Genomic DNA, 25,934 nt, shown 5'->3' on the forward strand with positions numbered 1-25,934 from the left:
CAGTACCAATATCCACTAATCGTTGTTTCCAGATACGGTTGCCGGTTGACATCTCTTCTAATTCGTCGATACGAGAAGCAAATTGTTGTGTGAAGGAATCAATATCTCGACATAAGCCAAGAGGCAGATCTTGTGCCACTCCACCTGGTCGTATGAAACTGGCATGCATCCTGGCTCCCGAGACTCTTTCATAGAATTCCAACAATTTCTCCCGCTCCTCAAAAGCCCACAGGAACGGAGTTGATGCTCCCACATCCATAGCATGAGTAGTTAAAGCAAGTGAATGATTTGAAATTCGAGTTATTTCACGGAATAACACTCGTATATATTGAGCTCGTAATGGTACCTCGCAATTCAAAAGTCTCTCTACGGCTGAAGAATGAGCGTGTTCTTGGGCCATCGTAGAAACATAGATAGGGTCGACGACGGAACGAAGAACTCACCCTAGATACAGCTTTTTCGTACACGTTCACTTGCATCACATACACAAGTGCTCTCTGAACCGTGCAATAAGGTCACCCATAACACGGCTCTCCCACTTGAGTTACCTTAGCCCCAGGCAGGCCATGCTATTCAATGATATTGGAAAAATGGCAGCGTAACAACTAGTATTGAAAGCTGGTCGCCTTTTTAGGGAGGGAAAGCCTTTCAATAGGAGCCCCCCTCTTTGCGACCTCATCACTTCAAAGCGCAAACCAATTTCTTTCTTAGTCACCGGGCGAAGCGCACCTCTGGTACTTTGCTTATAGCTTTTTTAGGTTATGCAATAGACGGGAGGCTTAGCTCTGGATCCCCCCTCCCTGCTTGCAGAAATGAATGGATCAGAAGGGGGCTGGGTTCTATTTCCGGGCCGGGCGGGAGGTGAAGGCCATAAGATTGCCCTCCCGGTAAGGAAGAGAGGAAAAGGGTGCTGTCATCTATCTCGACCTGTTTCCCGAGGCGTAGAAAATCCAGACCGGCTCAGAGAATCACTGGCGCTATTTAGCCCTTCGTTTCGCCATTCGAAGGACTACCTCTGCCTTCCCTTTTTGTAACATAACCAGGCGCCCCCCTTTTCAATCACTAAGAAAAAAAAGACCAATCAAAGCCCTATCTAAGTAAAGCTTCGTCTGTTATTTTTCCGGCCCCAGGGGAGTTTACTCAACCCATTCCCCAGTCTTCCGCACTGCTCAAGTAAGTGTGCGTGTGCGACTCCGTATGAGGACCTCCTTCCCTTCTGCCCACTCTCCGTTCACACGGTTCTCAAAGCAGAGGAGGCTGGTTGGGCAGCTGGTACCACGAGCCCTCTGTCCCACACATCTATCCAGAAGCAAGTGTAGTTCACCGGTTCCACCGAATGCTCCTATCTCTCGGCAAAGATCGTGTGAGTGTGCAGTTATGCTTCGGATGCTTCGCCATAGAATAGATCGACCCAGTTCCCGTTCTTTTCCGGTGCACTCGCTTTATATCTCCGACACACTAGGCTAGGAAGGACGCGGTGGGAAGGAAGCAGCCCTAGCCTCTGTCCGGCCGATCATTCCGCTGGCATCTTGCATTCACGCCTCCGTTTGACTGCCACTCGGGGATGGAGTTGTAGATACGTTAGTCTTAGCGGATCGTTGGCTCCGCCTGTTATCTCCTTCTACGACATGCTGTTGTCGTCGCCATATTCCTTATGTAACTAAGTCATCTCTGCCTCGCTGCGGGTCAGCACCTCCGAAAGAAACGGAGGACTTCATTCAGTGAGTCCGCGATCGCCCTCTAAACGATCAGAATAAGGTAAAGCTTGAAGATAAGTTTTGTACTCTATTAATTTCTCAGTCCCTCTAGTCGGGTGGGCGCCGGCCGGTCTTTCGACCAGATCCCCCTAAAAACCGTACGTGCGGGTCTCCCCGCATGCGGCTCACGCCATTCGAGGTGGCCCGGCCCAGCATTCATTCGCAAATCCTGTAGTGAAATTGAGACTGCTCGACCTCGGAAGCTAATTCGCGTGTAGGCAGCGCTGTCTGTCGTACCGTTGACTCTATCTATTCATTGAATTCACTTTCATTTTTTTATAGGCTCGCTCCCTCTTTTTCCAAGAATTAATGCACTTCCCTTCGGAGGGCCTTCTCTAATCTAATAGGGGAAAATCCTTCCATTTCCGTCAAATGACCCGGCCCCCCAGGCTCTTCCACCGTCCGGGCTCCCTTTCCTACCTATGCTATGCTCCCCCGGCACAGGCCTACCACGCTTCGCGCCTGCGGCGTTTTCGCCGGACGGTCTTTGCCAGTAGTGCCATCCTCCCCGCTGGCTGTATGGGCGGGTTTTCCCTCGCTGCTGCGTTCTGTTAGGCTATGGATTACAGGAACAAATGTAGTTGAATGAGACAGCAGGCGGGTTACACGTTCCGCTGTGCCGAGATGTGAGGTGCAGGTGGTGATGATCACCCCGGGGTATGCGCTAGCGCCCTTGACAGGCACTCCAGGACCCGCCAACGCTCATGAAAACCCGGGTCGGCCATTTGTCTAAGGGCCTCCATTCATCTGACCGGAGGTGTGGATAACGAGGCCACCTTCACAACCCTCTCCCTTCTGTCCTTATGTTGTAGTAAGGTAGGGCGGTTCGCTTGAGTTGCTCAACCGCCCCTTAGCCCGGTGCTCATGACGCGCTACGGGACCTTCACCGTGCCGGGGGACCAAGCAGGGCATAGCTAGCGGCATAGGAGCCGACTCGGCGTCAGCGGCTTCGTGCCGCACTGGAGTAATCCAATATGCGGTTCCGCACGTTCCACCACTTCTCCGTTCATTTCCAATACTGATCGTGAAACACCATGAGCAGCTGGATGTTGAGGTCCGAAATTCGAAGTGAAATTTTTGAATTGCCCGTTCCTAGTCGTCATGGGAAAAAAGGAAGAAATAAGAAAGAGATTATTCCCTGAGAGCTTGTCCAGTACTACCTGTACCAGAAATGCATCTCCTTGCGTGCGAGATACTTCTATGCCAGCCGTTATTCCCGGCTCTGTTATGAAAGAAAGCGGCAGACTCATCTTACAGGTGTTCCCTAATGAGGGATTTTAGGGGATTAGGGCTCTCCTTTATCTCCTCCACCCATCCCCTTCTTCTATGTGAGGGGGGGCTTACTTAGTGCTTGTGCTAAGGCGCGGGTTGATCTCTCGGCCCTTCCCTCGCTTCTTGACTGGCTTGAAGAACTTGGACCCTTGATTCATTCAAGCCTTCAATCTCAAGCAAGCTTTGTTGAATCCCGGTCTCCGCCTGTTGAATCCTTCTCTCAACTTCTGATAGCTCATACATAACGGAAGACAACTCGTCCCTTCCGCCAGGTGGCACGTTCAGGTCAAAAGACGGTTGCTTCGAAGAGCTGGCACCGCTTCCACCCTCCTCTCCCCCTGGAGCCATCATCTTAGCCAGCTCGGGATCCAAAATAGTCAAAACAACAGCTATAACCAGCCCTCCACCACACCTACTCAAAAGAAAGTGGAGAGATTTGGTGAGAAGGATGGATTGGAGTTTGACAAGAAAGAGATTGAAATCCATACCAATCAATAGAAATGAAAAATAGAGTAAAAAAAGGGGGATAAAAAAATGAAACATTGAAACACGTCTTTCCTTAGTCATGGGTACTCCCCACACCCCAATTTTCAAAGATTTTACATCTTCACGATCAAGCAAGTATTTAATCATACCATTGCTTGTTCGTATAAAATAGACCAAAAATCCTAAGATAAAAAGAACACTCCAATCAGATATACCTTGCATCATCATTCACTGAGAAACATTGATTCCCTCCAGACAGAAAGTCATGTAGGAGTCTTAGTTGAAGCATCGACTTGAATCTCTTCAATGTCAGCAACTTACTGATTGATTGACCCATTCTAGAGAAAGTGCTTTCGGGTATACTTTCTTTAAGGAATGTGGTTCTTGCTCATAGCCCCCAAGACCATGAGGGAGCCCCCTTTTTTTTACATTTACAAAGGGATTCAGACAGGGAAGGCTGTTAAGCATGCAGACTGATTCTCTTTTCTTACGTGAATTAGATACTACTTCTTTCTTTAGAAAAAGTTTTTTCTTCTCTTCTGAAGCCTATAGTCATGACTATAGGCAAGAAAGAATTGAACCTAAGGCCTGCCCCCGAAACATTCGGAAGAAATGCTGCTTTAGATCCCGCCCAGATCAGATCAAGGGCGGTCCATTTTTTTTCTTTCTAAAAGAGCGAAAGTTTACGGGTGGATGGGTGCTCTTTAGGTGTTTACTACCTCACATCAAGGTGACAGGATTCGAACCTATGGCCCTCTGTACCCAAAACAGATGCGCTGACCAGACTGCGCTACACCTCGTCTCACCCCCCTCCGCATATAGATCCACCCGATCGATGAAGACTCGAACCGAACTCGCCCATCCTTTTGGGCACAGGGACGCGAGAACCAATCCGAGTAATCAACCGCTTTTTTTATAAAATCTGCCTCCAGCAAGCCACCCCAACCCTACCGCCAAAAAGCCGTATAGTGCAGGAGCGCTCACATTTTGGCTTCCTCTTTCATTCACTTTCATTTTTGAAAATCCGGCTCGCTCCCGGCTACCTGTCCTTTGGACCCAAAGCCCGCTTAGAAGTGGATTCGAACCACTGACACAAGGATTTTCAGTCCTTTGCTCTAACCAGCTGAGCTACCTGAACCACTTTCCTAAAGTCTGTTTTCTTCATCGAATAGCGCCCTACCTTACTTACCACTTTACTAGTTAGGGAAAAGCCCTTTACTAATAACAAGAAAGGGCTTTTTTCGCTTGTTTAGTATTGCAAGCTTTCGAGCAGCTCTTTCAACTGCCGCCTAATCCCCTCTCCCAACATGCTCAAGAACCGAGAGCCGCCCAGGCCTTCAAGAAACGGGGGAGCTTGCTTCTAAAAAGAAGATAGGCCACAACGCGCAACGGGCTCCCCGCTCCTAGTAACTAAGTAGTGCTATTCTGTCGTCCGGGGGACTCCACCAACACCAAGAGGTTAGGTTCTTTCTCTCACGTAATTTCGCCCGCCCGTTCCACTTCCGTGCCGGAGGAAATGGGATTCGAACCCATGATACAATCTTCTTGTATGTAGATTTAGCAAACCAATGCCTTAAGCCACTCAGCCAGACCTCCAATTGATCGGAATTTGATGTGCGGTTGGTTGCCCAAAGGGCTATCTGATCCGATCAACTGCGTAAGCCGTAGCGCGCTAGCGCGCGTACTCTTCCTCTATCTATGAGCGAGACTCCATCCAAATCTGCCACTCGTTGGGCGACGCCCTCTTTTCTATGAAGACCGACCCCACCACTGAATGATGAACTTTTCCAGTCTTCGCCAATGCAAAGGCGACCTGGAGAGAACACAGAGTAAAGCCCTTACCCGCCTGAATGGAATTCATATCTCCTTCGTCTGGTCGAGAAGGGAGAAAGCCCGGGGAACTGGCTCACAGAAGAAGGGGACTCTTCTAAACCATTAAGGAGAAGTCCATTTTCGTCATGATCGATCCACGTCCTACCATAGTGCCCGGAGACCCTGGCTTGCTTAGCTTACAAAGCTAGCTTACTAACGCGAAGGCCTTTAGGGGCTTGCTTAGTACTTGTGCTAAGGAGCAAGTCTCAGCTTCACGCATGACTAACATACCAAAAGGCTTAAACTAGAAGAGAAGGTACGAAGTCACTCTGCGCATAGCTATGAGGTACCAGAACGGAGGTCGGAAAAAGGCATAAACTTTAACTAGCAGAAAGAGTACATCCATGTACGTAGTCACTCATATAGCTATATGAGGAGTGAGGATAGGATCTCCTGCCTGTCTGCAGGCCCGGATACAAGATCCAACATCACATACACTCTTTATTGACTAGAAAGGGGAAGCGCTATGAATCAGTACGTGAACGATGCCCCCGTAGCCTTCTCCTATGGGTCATTCCAGGTATTCTGGTTAAGTAAGTTAAGTCGAAAACGCGTTCTCGATGGAGCAACTTGCTCATTTCATCGATTTCCCACTCCTAAGGGAGGTCGGCTAAACGAAAGAAAAAGAACCTCCTAACCTACAGAAGAGTCCAGTCTATCAAAAAAGATTCCATATATTACATTTTTTTTCTCACGTCTTCTATTAGAATCTTTGCGTTCAATCACAGATCCTGGCATAAGATCCCATTCCCGCGAAAAGGCGGGATGAGAACCCAGGTCCTAGGCCAAAAGACTTTACCAGCTAGACTAGTGGAGCTGCACTCATAATGCCTGAACCCCCTTTAGGTGAAAATGAAAAGGCCCCGCCCATCAACTTCTGTAATGGAAGCTTCGGCCACTTCCTGGTTAATAGCCTACGGCTAGCTTGTCCCTCTCTTTTTAAGAAGTGTTTTGACACCCCTATCTTTCTTGCTTTTCCGATAGCCTTTAGTATAGGAGCATCTCTAGTGGTCCCGCCTAACTCTTCGTTATCTGTCCGAATACCTATAACTATCTTCCTCTGTTCCACGAATAAGTTAAGGGACTTGGAGTACCCGCCGGAATGAGCTTCCCTCCTTTCTTCTTTCTTTATACTTAAGTATGCCCTGAAGACAGAATGAACGGATCGAAGACCTATTCTGATCTCCAAATTCACCTATCCCTGCCTTATTCAACTCAGAACTCAAAACAGGTCTTTGGCTTCCTACGCTCTCCTTCAACTAAGAGTGATAGGAAGTGATGCCTAGCTCGACCGAAAGCTAAGGGTAAGAGTGGAGTCGTAGAAGCGAGAGGAAAGTTGTCTCTCGACTCTAGGGAGAGGATAGAGAGTTCCATGCCGTAATATTGTAAGGAAGGAAGAAGGGGATTGGTGTCTTCCTCGATCCGCTACTCTCCCAACCAGGGTGGGTAGCTACGTACCTTCCCGCTTTGATGATTCCAGGAGCGTCAAGCCACTGTACCGATAGGTGCAGGAGCGTAGCGGTTTGGTTTGCTTAGGTAGTGTTTCATATATTTCCTTTGTGCGGAGAACTCCCCGAAGGTTCTAAACAATCTTCATCGATCATCCGTTCTGGTTGGTTGTCGTCCATCCACTGTTGGCCTACGGTTTGTGCTCGACCCTCCTTCTCGACCTCCCTTTCGGGTTGATTGGCCTCAACTAGCTGCCCATGGGTGAAAAAAGCCATTAGGGCGGTTGTTTTGATTGTCTTAGATGCCCCGATAACGTACTTGGCCTCCTAACTACTTTATAATAAGTAATAAGGAAAGGCCAATCCCCTATCCAATTTCGGGGGACGAGGAACTGCTATTCTTTTTCATTTCGAATGCAGCGGACAGTCAGGAGGTACACTAGCTGGCAGGATTGCTTTTGAATCGAAAGACGTTAAACAACAACAACAAGCACTCAAGCTACAAGAGAAGAGGAAGAGCTACAACTGCTACAACCGAAATGCCGATACACTAAAAGGATTAAGGCATCAGAGAAAAAGAATGATTTGACTCCTCAATTACCAAGTGTGGGTAAGGTCGCCAGGAAAGACCCTCTTTTTTGGGAGATTGTGTAAGCATATGATCTTCAATCCTTACTTGGAAGGAAGACTTCTCTAGTTTTGAACCTATAGAATTAAGCTAGCTATCACTCTTTTCTGCTGCCAATGGATCGAGATGATACCCGACACCAGCATTTAGTTTAGATGAATACTTGAAAAGATGCCCTGAAATCGCACGGTTAGGGCAGCGAACCGACGCTCAGACTCCTTTGATTAGTCGGACTTCTCGCTAAATCTTATGCAAGAAACCCTAGTGTTTTAGAAAACTCTTTCCGCTAGTGGTCTCTCACTTTCATTCCGGATTGAACCACTCGTCGCTCACTCTTCTTTTCAATCCTTTAGGACTTTAAGATATGTCCTGAAAAAATCATATTTTTTCCCTTTTCTAAGAATCGTCATGATCTAAGACCCCCTTGACTGACTTAACATGCATTCTAGCAGCTTCTGAAATGAAAACCCGATCCATGGAACCATCTTTTCTTTTCAAAGAAAGAGCTTGTTGAACCCGTCCTCAGACAGACCACTGGCACCCAATCTCTTTACTAGATTGGACCACGGGTCGTCACTCCTACATCCAAGATGTGGCACATCCCCCCGCGAGAAGGAGGGGAGGTGGTTATTAGGATAACCCAATTTGGGTTCTGGATCAAGGTTTTCCAATGGGTGCTGCCCTTGTCATACTGATCTGGAAAGAGTGCTTTTAGGTGGGATGACTAAATGAAATATCAAATGGGCATGATGAATTCCAACAGGCCTCTCATCTCTAAGAGGTTTGTAAGGGTTTGTTCTTAGGATGCCTTGTTGAAAGATATGTGGGAGGAACCACAATACCTTAACCTCTTCCCGGACCGGGACAAGTAAGGCCCCTATTCCGTGCAGCTTTGCTTTGGGTGTGAAGTACCGGAATAAAGCTCTTTCGCATTAGGAAGGGACTGGCCATCTCTTTCTGATCCGATGAGTTCGGTCCTTATGATATTAGAGTGTGCTTTAAACCGCAATAATAATCTATTCGCTCCTCGCGGAATGGAAGCCTTGCTTCCTTTTCGGGTGAATCGATTTCAGTATGAAAATCCCCCCCCCTTTTTCTCTGGTGAAATGTACGACCTCCAACTGAACCTAGCCCAAAAGAGTGTAAGCGAGGGATTCAAAACCTAGTTGATCACTTATAAAGTAGAAAATCTTATTCTATTTTGATTCCCAACATGCAGAAGTAAAAAACCTATTAACAGAGTGAGATAGAAACTTTTGATGGAACCTGATGATCTTCGAGGCCGAAGGGAGCTAGAGTTGAAGCTGGGGCGGGAACTGTAGGAGCTCCAGCTCGCTGAATAAGCCACCACAATATAGGAAAAAGAAGAAGCTACAGGAGAAGGATGTGTATCAGGTGCGGATACCTGTTTAGAAGGTGAACCAGCAGAGTCAGATGCAACCGGGCATGAAGCAGCAAGTGCTGTAGATCTGGTAGAACTTCTTCTCGGATATGTTTGGTTAAGTGAGGTGGCGCAACAAGCCGAACCACATGGGTCGAGTAGAAAGCAACCAAATATCCGGACTTCGGAGTCGGAATAAGAATTCAAAAGAGGTTTTAGTTCGCACTTAAAATCCTAAAGAGGCACGAACTTGTCGAGATGTATGGGGTTCCCTTTCTTTCATTCACATTGGTGAGGTTGCTTGATTGTAGGGGCCGGGAAAGGGTCTGCCACCACTGACTCAGATTTTTTTGTAATCGATGTAGCTTCGTCGTCTGTCTCGGGATCGGTAGTGTTCCCCCCATCCCTTAGTCTTAGCTTAAAGGATGTTGATGTTTCTTTTATTTAAGATACAATCTGTAAGTAAGTTACCAAAACTTTTTTTGTTGTAGCAATACAAAACACCCATGGAAGAGTCAATAGAAATAGAATTGGAATCCCTAGAGAAGAGAGTTCCTGAAAGGAGAGGGGGAATTTACCTGTTCTGGAATTCACCACTACAAAAATCACATCCGATTTTAGCGGCAACCAAAGCTACTTTTGAACCTTTCTTAAGCTCAGAGCAGAGTAGCTGGAAGTCAAGTAGAAGAATGAGTCTAGCGACCAGGAAGCATAGATAGCAAAGGCGGAGATGGTACTTTAACAGTAAAAGGAGGATCATATGCTTATAAGATGCAATTTGAAATCACGTACTTACCCCGGCCCGAATCCACTAAAAAAATGGGTAATGTTGGCGAATCTTCTTATTATCGTATCGAGTTTCAATTCGACAAGTACCAACAGGCCGAAAAAGACGAAAAAAAGGCCTTGCATACTCGAGAAGCGGATTCAATAGCAACCCCTCTTACTGATGATATTCTTGACTTTCCTTGTTAAGGTCCCGCGGTAAAGTAAAAAAAAAGCTAAAAGTAGGCTCGCTATTGCGAGCTATACGAGCTGTTTGCCTTTCTACGGCTTCGCTATCGCTCCTATGAAGTGGTGGCCTTCTAGAAGCTTCGCCAGAAGCAAGCAAGATGAGGTCGCTCTCCTCCGCTCGTTCCGTACTTGACTTACGAGCTCGTGTAGTACTCGCCCCTATCTCTAACTCTAAAGGGGCTTATGCACTCCACTCGCTGTCTACTAAACGAGCCTTAGAGCGAGCGAAGCCTTCCATTTAGTGGCTTCCCCCCTTATCCCTCACCCTACTCTTTCATTTTCGCTTAAGCTTCCCCTGTTGTTTGTGGGATTAATTGATTGGATACCCGAGAACCATAATCTTTACTAGGAACAGCTTCTACGACGATAGGCGTAAAGGCATGATTAGTTCCACAAATCTCACTGCACTGACCATAGTAAACCCCTTCTCGTTGTACCGAAATAGAGATCTGATTTAAACGACCAGGTACAGCATCACATTTGACACCTAAGGAAGGTACAGCCCAACTATGAGGTACATCAGCAGGTGTTACAATAATACGTAGATGAGTTTTGGCTGGTACAACCACTCTATTGTCCACTTCTAATAAACGTGATTGACCCAATTCTAGATCATCTTCTGGAATCGTATAACTGTCAAAAGTGAGTGATTGTTCATCGGAACTGTTATAGTCTGAATACTCATAAGTCCGATACCATTGATGTCCAATAGCTTTGATAGTAATGGCTGGATCTACTACTACCTCGTCCATTGAGTATAACAGAGCAAATGATGGTATAGCAATGAACATCGGGATGATACTAGGAAATATGGTCCGAAGAATCTCGATAGTAGTTCCATGAACAATCCTTTGCGGGATTGGGTTTTTTTGATAGTGGAAATGCCATAAAGCGCGAACCAAGATCCGTGATACGAAAACCAAAATCAGAATGAGGAAGAAAAAGATATCGTGATGTAAATCGATTATTCCTTGCATCATAGGACTTGCTGCGTCTTGAAATCCTAATTGCCATGGCTCCGCTGCATCACACAAAGCTGCTTTATCGGGTAATATACCCAACCTATTCGATAGATCCAGGGCATCCTTATAGGCTTCACCTTCTATTCCGTTTTTGTTCAAATCATCTAACAGGTGCTCCAGAAAAGGGATATTGTTGCTTTCGCCATGTAAAGCTTCGGCCGCACTCAGAACGTCTTGGTCACTCTTGTTAGTCATCAACTCTCCCAATTTATCGTGTATATCAGATTGAAGCTCTACTATACGTTCACTGTCCGGGTTAAGACCCGGATGATCCTCATCAATACCATGAGTCTCGTAATTATAATTAGAAGGAGCCGGCTGCTCCACCTCAACATCACTTGCTATGGAAGGTAATGAGGGGACAGATGGAACCGAGTCGGCTGGTAAGGGTGGCAGGTCAGAAGGGACCGATGGAAAATCATTCCACATAGAAGCTGTATCACTCGAAGTTGAGTTAAGACTCTTCTCATCAAATAAAGAGATGCGTCGAACGTTGTTAAACATAGTGATTGATCTAAAATAATTCCCTCCAGACAGACTGAACTCTGAACTCCGTCAAGCCTGTAGGAGTAGTGAAGAACTATTGTTCAATGTGCTTGGTTGTTGACCAAAGAAAAGCATGGGAGTAGAAAGGCGGTCGAGTTAAGTAAAGACTCAAAACAATGAAATCCTGGAACACTATCTATATCTCTTTTTCCTCAAAGACAGAGCATTTTCGATCTTAGGCGAACGAGGGTTACCGGCTCTACGACCTCGCAAGGCGCTACTGTAGTGCTCTTTGGGCCTGCCGCTTTCTCAATCGAAAATGAAAACTGTCAAGAGCAGCCCTGCACTGCTCTATCTATGTAATTTCTTGATGGATTTTCTGCCATCACCTACGCAATTTCAAAGTTGCATTTTTCATGAGAAAAGACTGTTCATATCATATTTTTAGAATAGCCATTTTGAATGAAATAATACATGTTCCATCTCGAGTTGCATTGCTCGATGGAGGAGTCGTGAATTAGTTGTGGTATCCTGTACTGTAACCGGTACTTGATCATTGGGTAGTACCCGACCTGAGTAAAGTTGTAGTGATCCTTCCTACCGAAAAGGTTGGAAAGTCTCGGAGGCTGAAAGCCGAGGATGGGAATATGGTTGACTCAGAATTGACATAATAAAGACGGCCCAACTTCATCACCAAAGGAAGGAAGAGCTTTGCCCATTCGAATTAGAAAGTGCTTTCTAGAGAGCGGATGTTGACTAGCTAGGCTAACAAGGAAAGTTGGGATTAGGCTAGCAACTTGCTTTCTATTGAATGATTATGAGAAAAGAATTTTCTTCCCCTCAAAGAGCCCTTCTCTCTCGTACCCTACTCGATGGAGCATGCATTAGGCGGCAAGAAACTGCTTCATGCGAAGGGGCGAAGCGCTGGTTCCTCAATCGCTGTTCTCACGCGCGAAGTGCAGCAAGCAATTACGCGTTGCTTTCAAGGTTGCTTTAGTGATATCGTATTCTTCCTCAAGCTTTGAGTGGCTCTTAGCTGGTCGGGTTGCCGGCCCGCAGACCCCGTTTCGGTGCCAATACCTTAGACGAGGAGTGGAAACAATACCACTAGAGATAGCTAAGGAATTGAACCTTAGTAGAACCCTTTTTTGGGGGGAATAAAGTATATCCTCTCTTTCTTTTCTATACCCACCCTTCTCTTTATTGGCGGTAGTTCAGATGGATGGCATATCTCGGTGACCATTGTTGAGCAGGGGTCGCGCTCTCTTTGAATGAAACCTATCTCAGCGAATGAGATAGATGCAGGGGTAGGGACTAGAAGACTAGTAAACTTACATCTCGAGTGAGATATATCGAAGAATGAACTTAGCCTTAAACCACAAACGGGGTCCTTTTGGCAGCCGATTCTGGTTCTATATCTATCCCATCACTAAATGCCTGGCTTTGTGCCCATTTCTTCAAAAAAAGACGAATCGCAACGCGCCGCATTAGATAGATATCCGTAGATCGAGTGGGAGGGGAAAAACAAGCCATAAGAAAAACCTTCCGAGTCTCGATTCCAGGAAACAAGGGCAACAAGAAGCCCCTTATTTCATGCATTACCCGGGGAAAAACTACGCTTACTGCTTAGTATAAAGAAAAGGTGCCCTGCATGAGACAAAAGACAAACGAATCTCTGGCCCTTCTCACTAATACAAACCGGGGGAGAGCCACTACAGCTTCATCACCTCTCAATTTCCTCGCTTTGATCTCTTTCTCGGAAATTCCATTTTCTTTTGATATAGTCTCTCGCTTGGCTTCTTCTCACGAATTGGATTTGAACCTTAGCACTCCTAGGGATAGCTGAACAGAGCAGAACGACTTCTCGCTATGTTGTGCCTAGTAGTACCCGGAGCATTGACAGAAGTCCCTCAAGCATTGAAAAAAGAACAAAGACAAGGATTATACCTATAGGAGAATCCTGACTAGTCTCATCGACTACTCAAAACTCATATCATACACAGGGAAGGAAAGACATTGAGACTTAAACGGATACCAAGCCGGAAGAGCACTGGATAGAGACTATAGGGTCTCATCCCTGCTTCAACCAGAGATGGGGAGACGGCATCGTAGCATGAAATGAACCAATGCCAAGTGCTCTCCTTGTCTGCTGCCCCTCTTCCTCCAAAGCATTGAATAAATGAGGAGAGTGACCCTAGAAGACCTCTGACATTCTACTCATACTTTACTCTAAACTCTGAGAATCTCAACTCATATTGGAGCAGGGAAAGAAGAGATGCTGGTAATTGTAGTAATGAATGCCCGACCTCTCTAGTGGAGCAATCCTATGGTTAGGAACATGACACATCAATCCTCTGTACCGAAGTAAGGTTGACTGCGGACGATAGTTGTACGCACTATAAAACAAGCAGCAGTCAGGATTGAGAAATTGTACAGATCCAATTCGACGACTCACGTCTTCATTGGTAACTAACCACCTTAGGGCACACATCAGTGGCACGTTGCGCGAGAAATAGCTTTCCTTTGCTTAGCTTTATGCCCTTTCTTCTTATCCTTCTGTGGTTTCGGCTTATTCGGTTGAGGTTGTTTTGTCAGTCCTATACCCTTCTGGAAAGACATTCTCAGAATTGGAATTTGGTATATCACACCTAGTTGAATGATCGAAAGGAAAGGCGCCGTTGGGGCGCAGAAAGCTATGGAGGCTTGCTTACCTAAACCATTAGGGGGCTACACAAGCTAGGTTTGATTCCTGCCACCTTTCTTGTGGATCATTCGGCGGTTACCAGATGATGGGACGAAAAACGAAAAGAGCGCTATCGGCAATATGGTTGTAATGTTCCAAATCTTGAGACTAGAATGGAGTGTTGTTAATTGGTCGCGTTCGAGTCTACGGAATCTGGTTTTTTTTCGAATAAGTATTTTTTGTCCGTAACCCAGCAGCTTTTTCTTTCCCGTGTTAAGAGGCGCTATCTAGGTACCAATAAGTCTATTGTCTTCCAAGGCGCGAGCTTAGGTTTTTCTTGATGTTCCCGACTCGTACTCTGCTAATGGGAAGGGATTTTCTTTTTTTTTATGTAGTCCCAAGTTCGGGGCTTAGCCCAGGTGAGAAGTCAGATAATGAAGCTGGTGAAATGGCATCTGATATGCCAGGAAAGCTCGCCTTTTTAGTACTAAAGAAAAAAAAGTACGAGAGATTTCTTTCGATCCTTCGTTTTAGGAGTAAAAAGGGGAATCCGCCCGAGGAGGGGCGACTGCTACTACTACTCCTTTTATTAGTTAGTTGGTAAGGCAATAGCTTACCAAAGCTACTTAGAGAAAAAAAGCCAAAAGGACCTCTTTCTGGTTGTTAGCGATTCTTCTTGTTCCCATTCCCAGCCCTATGAAATAAGGGTCAAGATTCTCTTTTTCGAACAGGTAAGGTTTTTCTGTACCCCTTGTACACTCAAAGGCTTCCGACCCAGCGGAGAAGTTTTTAGCCCAACTAAACTAAAGGATGTGCAAAAGAGGATTTTCCTCCCCCACGCCAATTAGTTATTTGCTTAACTTCTCTATTTCCGTTTCGTGCCCACAATTAGTAAGTAAGCCAAAGATCAACTGTCATCACGCTGCCTTTCGCATGTGTTTTCTTTGAATTCCAACCTAGTTCCCATCCCAAAGCGGGAACAAGTTGGTGCGACCGATTAAAGAAGAAGGACTTTTTAACTAGAAAGATCTTAAGAGAAGAAAGGATGGGATCAGGGGCTAATAAGAAGATTCAATCCATGCCCCTCTACCCGAAAAACTTCAATAAAGGAACTGCCTGAACCTGAAAGTAGAGGTGCTTGAACCTATTTGATTGCTTGCTGGAAAGTCTTTCTTCATTGAGATTAGGAAGGTGTTCTTTCTAGGTTTCCAGTTTTGCAGTGGCGCCATTCGATTAAGGATGTTGTGTGAGTTCCCAAATCGCGATGGGGGTGAGCTTCTCAAAAACCCAAGAGTTGGGCACGGGATTGGCTATAAGGAAAGCTGGGCAGCCGCAGCTATGAGCTTTTAAGCTAGGAGTTCCCCTTTCTTCCTGCTATGAGGATCGAATTTCCGGATACCGGATAACCTGAGGTAGGAGTGGCAAGAGTTGACTTCCTAAAATGGTAACAACCAGGGATGTCTAGAGAACTTCTCCTCGATTAGCTACAGAAAGAGCTAGAGAGTAGTTTCGTGCTGTCCGGTCTGAGACCGGGTACAGCGTAAGACGGTATCCTAGTGAGCGGAGCAGTCTTAAGAGCTAATCCGCGTTGGTAATAAGTTTCTAATTTCCTTCTGGCTGAAGGTAGAGTTGCATTTGAGTTGAGTTACTAAATGTAGTAAGGTAATCTACTACACTGCCTTAACTTAAAAAGGACTAGACCGAACCTTAGCCCGGGTGGGAGGGCAAGACCCACTAGATCTGAAAAGAGTAAAGAAGTAATGAACTCTGGCGGATCTCTGAAGACTGTACCGAGTTGATATGAAGCCCTAGCTTGGCAAGTCCATCTACGCAGAAATTCCCCTCTCTCCCAGTCTCTAGCTAAGAGGTCGCGAGATTCATCAATAAGAAGTCCATTGGGCTCAAGCTCTCTATCCGCCGAGTTGCTGATCTTAAGAACTGCCTGGCCATCTCTCTCGCAAACTACCTTTCTCTAAGCCTCGTCCCAAGCTAGACTCAGCCCATATCTTTTGCCTTGTCATTCTGATACAATATGAAAGGAGCTCCCCATCCCCAATTTTGTTGCTAAACCTAAGCTATCAACCATCTCCCCTCTGCCGATCTTATTAGGTTAGGCCCCTGCATCCGACTTATGGCGCTCTATCAGCAAAGGAGGGAGCCAAGGTAGTGGTATTCGCCTTTGCTGCTCTTAGTGAGAAAGGAGCTCTGCCATCTCTATCAGCTAGTTAGCTAGCCGCTCTTTCCCTAGTCTTAGCGAGTCTCATTTTCCTTCGGCTTCTGGCTTTCGGACTAGTAGCTAAGCCTCCTGCCTTTTTAGGCTTTTTAGGTGAGGCAAGCAGGGAGAGAAAGGGACAAGGGCTTAGACTCTCTATTTCCTTTAGCTGGAAATAGAGGACCTTGAGATGGTCTTAGAGAAGAGCGAGCTCTAATGTATCTACGCTTTATATTGATAATAGCAGTCTTAGTCTTCTGGGAGTAGCTCTCCCCATTCGAGAATCCTAGCTTAAGATCTACTGGATGGAGGCTTTACTGCCAGTAATGGTAGATGCAAAAGCGGAAAAGTCATTGCACAGGGTATAGTCTCCCTTAATCCAGGAGATACTATATTAAGTAAGTGAGTTGACCGCCCCACCCGGAGTTTCCCGCCAACTGTATCACAGCCAGACATGACGGATAAACTTGATCAATCGAAAAGGCCTGACACTTCGACAGTAACTCACTACCCTTTTAGATAGAGAGAGCCTTTATCTAGAGCTAGAGATAGGCCCAAAGTCTTATGTATGATGGTCGTAGATGGTGTGGTCTCAAGGGCTGCCCCCGGAAAGACAAGACCACTCCCTGCTCGAGGAACGTAGTCACTAGAGCGAAGCGAAAGGTTTCAGCTCTGGTTCAAATGGTATCTGGGGTATATCTATTATATGTTGTTAACGAATCCGTTTCAGGTTTTCAGACATACCCGGTCTTTTTTCAGTTGCTGCTCCAGGGAAAGAAGTTTCCTTGGGAAAGGTCAACTAGTTGTTAACTTAGCCCGAGTCAGGCCGACTTAAATAAAGATAACTAGGTGCCAAACCTTTATATGATATGAAACCTTTTCTCTGGGAAGAATAGCCTACTTTCGTAGCAAAGGGTTGAGACTTTCCTTCTGAGATGCTGCTTATCCGGCTTATCCGGAACGTAGGGCCGGACGGCTTTCTAGCCATCAAGATAGAAAAGTAAATCGTTCCACTCTAGCTTATGTTAGCCTTTCGTTCACTTACAAAACAGAGGAAAAAAAGAATAATAAATTTATCGAAGAAAGCAGCCAAGTCACACTATTCCCCCAACTGAGCATGAATTCTTACATATACCAAGTTGGACTACAAAGAAGATCTGGGAGAAGAGATTCGATGGGAATGATTCCTCTCCTTGTCAGCCCTAACGACGAGCCCGATGAGCGTATCAATGGAATGACCCGAGCAGACCAAAGGATCAAGGCAATAGCTAGATTTCTTTCTGTTATGCGCTATAGGCCATTCTAAGGCCTAAACCATATCATCAATCAGGCTCGCTTTCAGCTCAACAAGTCTGTGTAAACCTTCATTCCTGCGGCATCCACTATTACAGGAATTTCTTTATGAATATTTTAATAAAAGGAGTTAGTGCCTTCCACAAGAGGGAATCTCTTTCCATTCCAGGCTCAGCCTTTGATTCGTATGAGAGCACCAAGGAAATAGCGTAAATAAGATAGGTGAACCTGTCATCACACGTAATTTCCCTCCTTCTTTTCCTCGCTCGAAAGCCCACGATAAAGGAAGTCTAAATAGAATAGTGAGTGGAGTCTTTATTAGGAACTCCAAAGAAGATTCATAAGAATAAGAAGAGGAAGAATGCACGCAAAATCCTATCCTAATAGGTAGGGCTCGCCTCCCGTTGTTCTCTTTTGTGCTATCGGTTGTAAAGTGCTGCTCAAGCTGAGCTAACTACAGGTCCGAATGAACTGGGACACCAGACCATTCTTATGCGGAAGCAAGCCCTTTGTTTCTATACGAGTTTTATTAAGTTGCTTAGGGTGAGCAAACCATACCATTCACCTTCTAGCCTAGGAGTCTGTGGACATCCATAGACATCATTTCTTTGAAAAGCTCCGACTTCCTTTCCCACTTCACGGAAGAACCGGGAAAAGTAGTAGCCTAACAAAATTACATCTAATAAGTAGGTGACCAAATCAATAAGCTTTTATTCAGCCCTCCTTCTTAGAACCCATTGAGGGGGGCCTCGGCCCAGGAAGGGGAGAGTGCCCGAGTGGTTAATGGGGACGGACTGTAAATTCGTTGGCAATATGTCTACGCTGGTTCGAATCCTGCCTCTCCCACTTGTTTGTTGTAGACTGAAGAGTTTCAGCTTGCTGTGTAATTTCATAAAGAAAGAAAAGTGTGTGAACCTCAGCGAGTCCGGGTTTCAAACTAGCCTCCTGGACTGAACCGACCTCCTTAATAGGTTCTAACTATCAAGAAAGTAGGAATGGCAGATAAAGAGATGCACTTTCTGGACACAGGACCCAGAGTTTTTTCGAGAAAAGGTCCCTTCCCTCAATATCATGATCGGGTCGACCAGGCCGGATCATGAGTGAATAGAAAATCGAAAATATCAATAGCAGTTGCTGTTCTAGCTTATTTAACTTAAACTAGTTATTCTAGGTATAATTATGAAATCTAATAGAATAGATTCTATTAATAAAACAAACCAGTGTGACCGCGTAATAGAATTATTATGCGATGAAAATATTGATATAAGGAGACTCCTGCAAGTTCATCAAAGCTTATGTGAGCAAAGACCGGCTAGCCCCTATTTCAAAAGGGCACTCAAATACCTGGAGGAAATCATCTGTTCAGGAGTTACAGACAAGGAACTCCATTCTGTTGACTCTACCAGATAGAATAGTAGAACCCATATTTTATCATACTCCAAAGAAGAATTGGATCCTGGCTCAGAAGGAACGCTAGCTATATGCTTAACACATGCGAGTCGAACGTTGTTTTCGGGGAGCTAGGCAGAAGGAATAAAAACCTGCGCCAGCGCCGCTGATGATGCAGAAAGCTTGTGAGTGCGGACAGAAATCGTATCCTATTTGCACCATTGGGCATGAGGTTGCCTGACGCACTTCTTCTAAATGATGAGGCGAACAACACGGGTCCGGTCTCATCAGAAGTAGAGGAAAACATATCGTAAACCCTTGGTTTAGACATACTACTAAAACGAATCGTAGGTCTCTAAACTATCTGCCAAAGTCAAAGAATGAAAATGAGTATCCCTTCTCATGGCATCTCCTAGACCTATGACTCGATCTGGAGATCGAAGTAGGGTTGCCCTATGACCTTTCTTTCATTTCTTAAGACTATTGCTTTAGCGGTCAAGGCTTTCCCTTCTTAGTGACATAATCAAAATCAAATCAAGGATTCAAACCTTTTTGGTAGCCATGTCGGTATCCATACGTATGAGCACGAGCGTGTTCAAACCTTTCCCTAATAGAGATGATAATGATTGGTTTAGGTTGGGTTAGTATTAGAAATAGAGACGATGATTTTATATCGATGAGTTTAGAGCTACTTTTTGGCCTTCCCTTCCCTCTAGTGCTAGTGGGGAAACAAGCGTTCACTTATCGTCCTGGTGATTCCCAGAAATGTGTCGGGAGTGGTGGTCCGGTTAGACCAACAGAAGCCATGGTGCTAGTGTTGGGAAGAGGATAGTAAGCCTATGAGTCCGCAAACCTAACCCGCTAACCGGTCTTGAGAGTGAGTAAGTACCCCTCTTTCTATAAAGATCCTCGTGCCCTTTCTTGTAGTAGTTAGTCTAATCCCTTTTGAAAGAGCTAGAGATGAAAATCCCTGGTTTCAGGGCTAGAGGAAGTAATGGGATATTTAAAGCCCACGCTAAAACCTATAACCCTTTTGCAAACCCTGTAATCCTGTCTCCGCAAGCCTATAGCCCTCGTGCGAGCAAGCAAACCCAGCCTGTAGGAGTTTTAGCGCTAGAGAGGTAGGTGATGAGTCAGGAAGTCCCAAGTAATAAATAAAGTGGATATATAAAGTAAGCATGATAGAAAGCTGGCCCAGGTGAAATGAACAGAACATCTTTCTTAATTGATTGACGCCGGGTTAACTCCCCCACTAACGGACTTTACTGGCTTGAAACTATCAGTTCTCTTACTCGACTAGAGGGCTTTCCCTCACATCCTACTCTTCATTATAGAAGGTTCTTTCTGCCCAATACGGGGGAATCAGCTTCATTCAATGCCAGCATCTCTCTCAGCTGCAAGAAGATCAACTGCATTGCCAAGCTCCAACTCTGCTCCTTTCCTGAGTTCTTCTTAGTACCCTTTAATGAATGGGAAGAGGAAGTGGGAAGACCTCCCTACCCAACCGGTCGAGCAGTTTGCAACTCCGATCCCTAACCTAAAGGTCAGTTTGAAACTCCCGGTCTAACAGCGTATTGTCCCATCTCCTAGCTCAAACGTTGAGCAGTTTGGAATGAAACTTCCTCCCTATTCCTATGGGTCGAGTGAGCTCTTGCTTCTCCGCTTCGAGTCGCCCTTTCTTACCAGATATTGGATTCCCTTTCAAAAGATGCCGAGCCAAGATCAGGTGATTTTCTTCCTCTAGTTAGGCATAGTCCGAATTAGCTCGTCAGTGGTAGAAGCAGGTTCATCGGCTTAAGCCAGTCAATCTATCCAAAGAGCCTACCCTACGCCTCCTAAAATAGATTCAGCTCCAGCTGCGCTTTGCTGATTTCTTTCTCAATCCTGAATCCGAACTTGCTACTTTCATCACGAAAGACGCTTTCTCAGTATCTATTCAATTCGGACTTCATGTTCACTTCAGAAATTAAGCTAATAAGGCCTAAAGCTGAGCGACGAGTCCACTGGCATGAGAATCAAGCGAAGTAGAGCGATAAGCACACTATCGATTGATCCAAGCTTAACGACAACTTCCATTCCTGGCCCAGAAGGAAAGAGACGAAAGCAATCCCTTGCTCCATCAAAGGAAAATGGGCCGCCCTTAGAAAACCATGAATCTTGACCCTAGTGAAGGTAGTCGATGAGAGGAATAGGTGGTTTCCAAAGGATAGATTCATTGTATATGACGCTTTATCTGTATTGGATGGATGCCTTTGCTGTGGAGAAGGCTTTTCTTTCAAGTCTTCTTTTCTTTGATCGCCTAAGTCCTTGACTTGAACACTTCGCTGAAATCATGTAGAAGAGGTCATCCCTTAGTGGACTGATTAAACCTTTTAGCATATCTTGCAGCCCTTAGACCGGTCTCCCCTCATTCATGCTTCAAGGCCTATTCTTTTGGATATCCTTGTTCCCCTCTTTCCTGGAACATCCTTTTCTTCTGATTGATGGGACTTCTGTCTGAAATCCCTTGACCTAACCTCTCCTTGACTTGCCGCAGCCAAGTCTTCCCCAACCTCTCCTGATGTTCTTGGTGAGCTAGCCTGTCATCCACCGCCCCAACTGTGATGGTCCCCTTCGGCTAGTTCTTTCACAAGTGACCCTGTCTTCCATCTGCTTCTTCCTCCAAATGGTTTTGTCCCCCTAAAGTGGTTCTGTCTTTCTTCTAGTAGGTACTCTAGAGGTCTTCAGCCCCATGTTCCACAGATGGACAGCCGGGACAGGACCGGGTTCTATCTCATGATGCTGCTGCTACATTCATTTGGTCGAGCAAGGTCTTCCCTTGTCTTCTATGTATGGCTGGCTCTTCTTGATCTTGAGGTCATGGGCTAACTCGACCGTAGGGAGAGGGGTTCAAGATGCCCTCGTCTAAGTCTGTCTATTTCTTTGTTTTAGCTGCTTTCCTGAAGCAAGGAATTCCTCAGCCAGTGTTGTTGGAAGTCCTCGAAAGCGAGTGAATGTGGCATTCCCGTATGGTGAAGCTTTCGAAGTGGAAAAAGTTAAGGCACTACCTACTTGAACACCAAATCAAATTGATATCCAGAGTCGGTCCTATCAAACAAAGATTTGATGACCAAAGCAGTCTTGCCTTTAACCGAAGATTCTATCCGATTAGCAAAATGGGCCTTGACTCTGCTGGAATATGACAGAGAATACGTCCCAAAAATGTATTTCGACGAGGCGAGCTAATTAAGCTTATATAGCGGAGGTGGCTTAGCCGGTTCAACCAGCGATAACAGTTGCAGTTAGGGGAGGTAGGCCAGTTCTTCTATCCGCTCCATCTATCTATCTCTCCGGTTGTTGGGATTCATTTCAAGGCATGGCAGCTGCTGCTCGTTCGAGCTTCTCAGTCCTTGAGTTAGTTCCTTTCAAACTAGACTACAATACCATCGAGATGAAGTGAGAGACCGACCGCCGCAGAGCTCTTTCGTTCGGGTCCGGATCTGCCTCCAATCCCTTTTCCGGATTCTTCTCTGGCTCTACCAGCAGCCTTTATCCTTTCTATGGTTCCCTTCCTGACTTCCCTTATCCTATTGTCTTGTCAGTCTTAGAGCAATAGGAACTGACACAGCTTGATTGCGATAAGGATCACTCCTAAATGAAAGCTAAACTAAACGACAATAACATAACTCCTAACGCAAAAGAGTAGCCGCTTCTATGTTCTATGCTATTTTCTTTCCTATAGAGCTTGGGCCCACGCGCAAGCTCCTATCGCAAAGCTAGTAAGTAGCCTTTTTGTTTGTTTCTTTCAAAGCCGCCCCCTAGGTAAAGAAGAGGAACTAAGGGGTTTACGGGTACTATATTTCAGCTTCTAGGGCTTCTTTTTAGCCCTATGCTAAACAAGCCTCTTCCCTATTGTTATACCGTTAGTGCTTTCCTCCGTAACTTCCTTAAGTCCCAGACTAAAGGGTTCAATATCCAATTCCTCCTGCTAAGCCAGGGAAGTCTAGACTTGCTGCAAGTTGAGCCATAGCCTAGTTCTTCTTTAGTTTACCAACTACCAACCGTCCTTGCTAATGCTAATTTAATGCTTTCTAATGGGATTCCCTTAGTGCTTGCGCTTAAGGCTTTCTTTTAACCAATCTCCTTATTGCCAGTTGAAATTCCGACTCACTTTGGGCTAGCTGAACCAAAAAGGCTTGATTGCCCCCCTTGGCCTGGGGGAACTTGAATATGAATCTCTTTCTCTTGAACGTCAACCTCACCACGGAAAAAAAAATGAGAATTCCCACCTAACACGACTCTAGAACAGCGGATAAGCCTTTCCTAACCAACCCCTGAAACCATTTGAACCAGAGCTGAAACAATTGATTCAACCTCGGGTAAAAAGAAAGTAATCACATCGGGAAATATATTTTGGAATAGAACCAGGTGAAAGGGGAGATCGGCCAGCGAGGAATTTGCTATATATAAATAAGAAAGAATCCCAACCCCAGCACGTGCAACCTTTAGTTTTCTATCTTAAGCTAAGACCCTGCTATTGATGAAGCTGGTCTCACTGGAACTGTTGTCATCCGGGTTGAAGGAAGAGAAAAGATGGTGTTCAAAAGGCATCAGTGGACTTGAAAGACTTAGCCGGCTCAAAGCGTAGAGCGATTTATGATCTGATCTGTACTGGATTAGGCTCTTTAGACCCAGGTCTCGGACTAGCAACGAGGAGAGACTCCAATGCGCTCACTCCCTTGTAAGCATCTTGTCTCTGCGCTGACCACTTGGGGTTGGGGAAGAGTGGTTACATGGCTCATTCATCTTTAGGGTAGGTCCCGTGATGTCTTGTTTCTAATGCGGACTTGATCAAATCCAAATCACAGATCGAGGGCCGGGCTTTGACACCCTTCTTGTTCTTGTTATAGGGCCTATGGTTTGGTCATTGGGGGTCTTTGTTTGTACCCTTCCCATTCCCGTAGTACCTGCGCCCGTACGTAAACATAGATTTTTTCAACTATGCGGATTTCGCAGCTTCGGCTTCCGCTGACTGATTGATTTCAGATAGCAGCAAAGTGCCTGCCCGAACGAGCTACTTTAGGGCCTCCTGTTTGGGATTTCAAGATTGTCCACATGATTTGGTTGGTTTTCAGTGTCCCCTATAAGGTAAGGAGATCTTCTTTTCGGGGATGGCACTCTCTAACATCCGTAGCTTACCGTTCCATCTCCCCGAACTACTGACTCAATTGGGGCTTCCGGCTTAGCATCGATGATGTGGGTCGAGAGCCTCATTCTTATATGATAATGCGCTGCATGGATGGATTGAAAAAGCTCTGATTAGCACTTCCCCATATCTCGTCCATTACTCAGATTCAAAACCGGCTTGTCTCTCTCCAGATTGGGCTTCTCATCGTCCCACCGCTCAAAGGCTGTTGCCGTAACCGCTACTCACTATGTTCCAGGTTCCGCCTAACTCCAACTCCCGGCTCAATCAGCAAACTGCCTTCCTTTATTCTATCAATGCGCGAATTAGCCAGGAATGGACTCGATCGATGACTCGGACCGGGAAAAGAGCACCAAAAACCGACTAGTCGGAACCAACCCCAGTAGGAAGGGGGCAGCTTCCCGAGTCATTGACCAGCCTTGATTCTAATTCTAATTTGAATATAGTAAGTAGGGCTAGCGCAGAACGAAGTCGGATAATCAAAAGCGAGAAGGAAAAGAACCAACAACGAGCAAAACTCTTCATCTCCTGACAGATAGCGAAGAGAGGGGCTAAGGGATCATGAAATCCTCTTTTTCCACCTGTGAATCATCGGTCATACCACAATAGGAAAGGGGACGGAGTGACTCTTCCTTGTTGACATGTCGGGATATCTCACTCCCAGTCTCTTCATCCCCATAATAGAAATAGAAGTAGTAGTCCTAGTCCCGGGCCTATGGGGCAGTGCATTCTATTTCATTTGTTAAGTCTTTGAAAACGAGGTATACTGACAGCAGACAAGACGTACCTAAAGGGCGAGTTCCCAAATCGTTGTTGTTCGTTGACTGGGCTGGGACGGGAAACGGGAAGCGAACTCTTCTTTCCTCACCAATAGCTCCTCGTTGGGCGGCGTAGGAGACTGGAAATGGGCATTTTTGAATGCGAAACGCCCCCCTTATTATATTAGAAGAGGGGAAGCAACTCTTCACTCTACCTCGCGATGTCCTTTCTTTTGATTTTACTGGATTCCCTTGGGCTGGGGATAGAAGAATCACAGGATTGATGGGTTTCAGCAGCAATTGGATTCTACCACATACTTGAAGTTGATTGGTATTGAAGAAGGCCTATCTCCTCTTTCTCACTCTTCCCTTTTGATAGGGCGAGGTAGATCTGATTGGACCAGAAAGCTGAGGGAGCCCCTTTGTTTTGATTGATGAGCTCGGTTAGCGGGCCTTATGAATCAGAATAGGGGGAGTCAGAAGCCTGAGGTAGATCGGAGATCCATATGTCACCCCTTCTAGGGGATCCGTGAGGAAAAGACAAGCAAGGGCAAGCTGACCCAGTCAAAGATTCCACATGAAATTACACAGCAAGCTTCCAAGTCAGGCGCTTGGTACTAATAGCCAACAGAGTATAGAGGGGCTATGGAGAAGCGCGCAACTGTGCTTCCTCGCTTCGCCAAGAAAAGCACTTCTTACTGAGTGAAAGGCGAGCTACGGGTCTACGCTTGTTCCTGTGCGAGAATCTCCGGCCGTATCTTGCTCCTTTCTTTCGCCTTAGTAGTGAGCGTTACTAGATCTGATTTTACTGAATATGGGACTTGGATATGCTCTTGCTCCCGGCGGATATGCTGACAAAGGGGAAAGTCGAGCCCCCTACGTAAACCACTGCTACCTGCGCTGCTTTGTTCGTATGGATATGATGGATATCCTACCTCGGCTGAAACTTTCCTCTGCAACTTTAGGGTATAAAGCCCCCGGATCTAGGCGAGGTGATGGCGGGGAACTCGAACTTGTTTGCGGAAGCATCTATGGACCAGGTTCACAT

At 45.8% G+C, this 25,934-nt stretch overlaps 2 non-coding genes and 2 pseudogenes across 3 annotated transcripts in view; 1 reads left to right on the forward strand and 3 right to left on the reverse strand.

The window, feature by feature from the left end:
- The window catches only part of LOC148547176 (NADH dehydrogenase [ubiquinone] iron-sulfur protein 2 pseudogene), a 5,335-nt pseudogene extending 3,571 nt beyond the window's left edge, over positions 1 to 1,764 (reverse strand). The window contains exon 1 of the transcript XR_015895556.1: positions 1 to 1,764. This exon is cut by the window's left edge and continues 63 nt beyond it. The product of XR_015895556.1 is annotated as an NADH dehydrogenase [ubiquinone] iron-sulfur protein 2 pseudogene (transcript).
- Positions 1,202 to 1,757, forward strand: LOC148547177 (uncharacterized; annotated as a pseudogene).
- A 2,476-nt stretch (positions 1,765 to 4,240) lies between the features above and the next one.
- TRNAP-UGG (transfer RNA proline (anticodon UGG)) lies at positions 4,241 to 4,315 on the reverse strand. Its single transcript has one exon. It is a non-coding gene; the product is annotated as a tRNA-Pro (tRNA).
- Positions 4,316 to 4,579: 264 nt separating this feature from the next.
- On the reverse strand, positions 4,580 to 4,653 carry TRNAF-GAA (transfer RNA phenylalanine (anticodon GAA)). The gene has a single exon. It is a non-coding gene; the product is annotated as a tRNA-Phe (tRNA).
- Positions 4,654 to 25,934: the final 21,281 nt, after the last annotated feature.

This window comes from Arachis ipaensis, chromosome B8 (genome assembly GCF_059453495.1).
Source record: "Arachis ipaensis isolate K30076 ecotype BB chromosome B8, ASM5945349v1, whole genome shotgun sequence".
In the NCBI taxonomy this organism is placed as follows: Eukaryota; Viridiplantae; Streptophyta; class Magnoliopsida; order Fabales; family Fabaceae; genus Arachis; species Arachis ipaensis.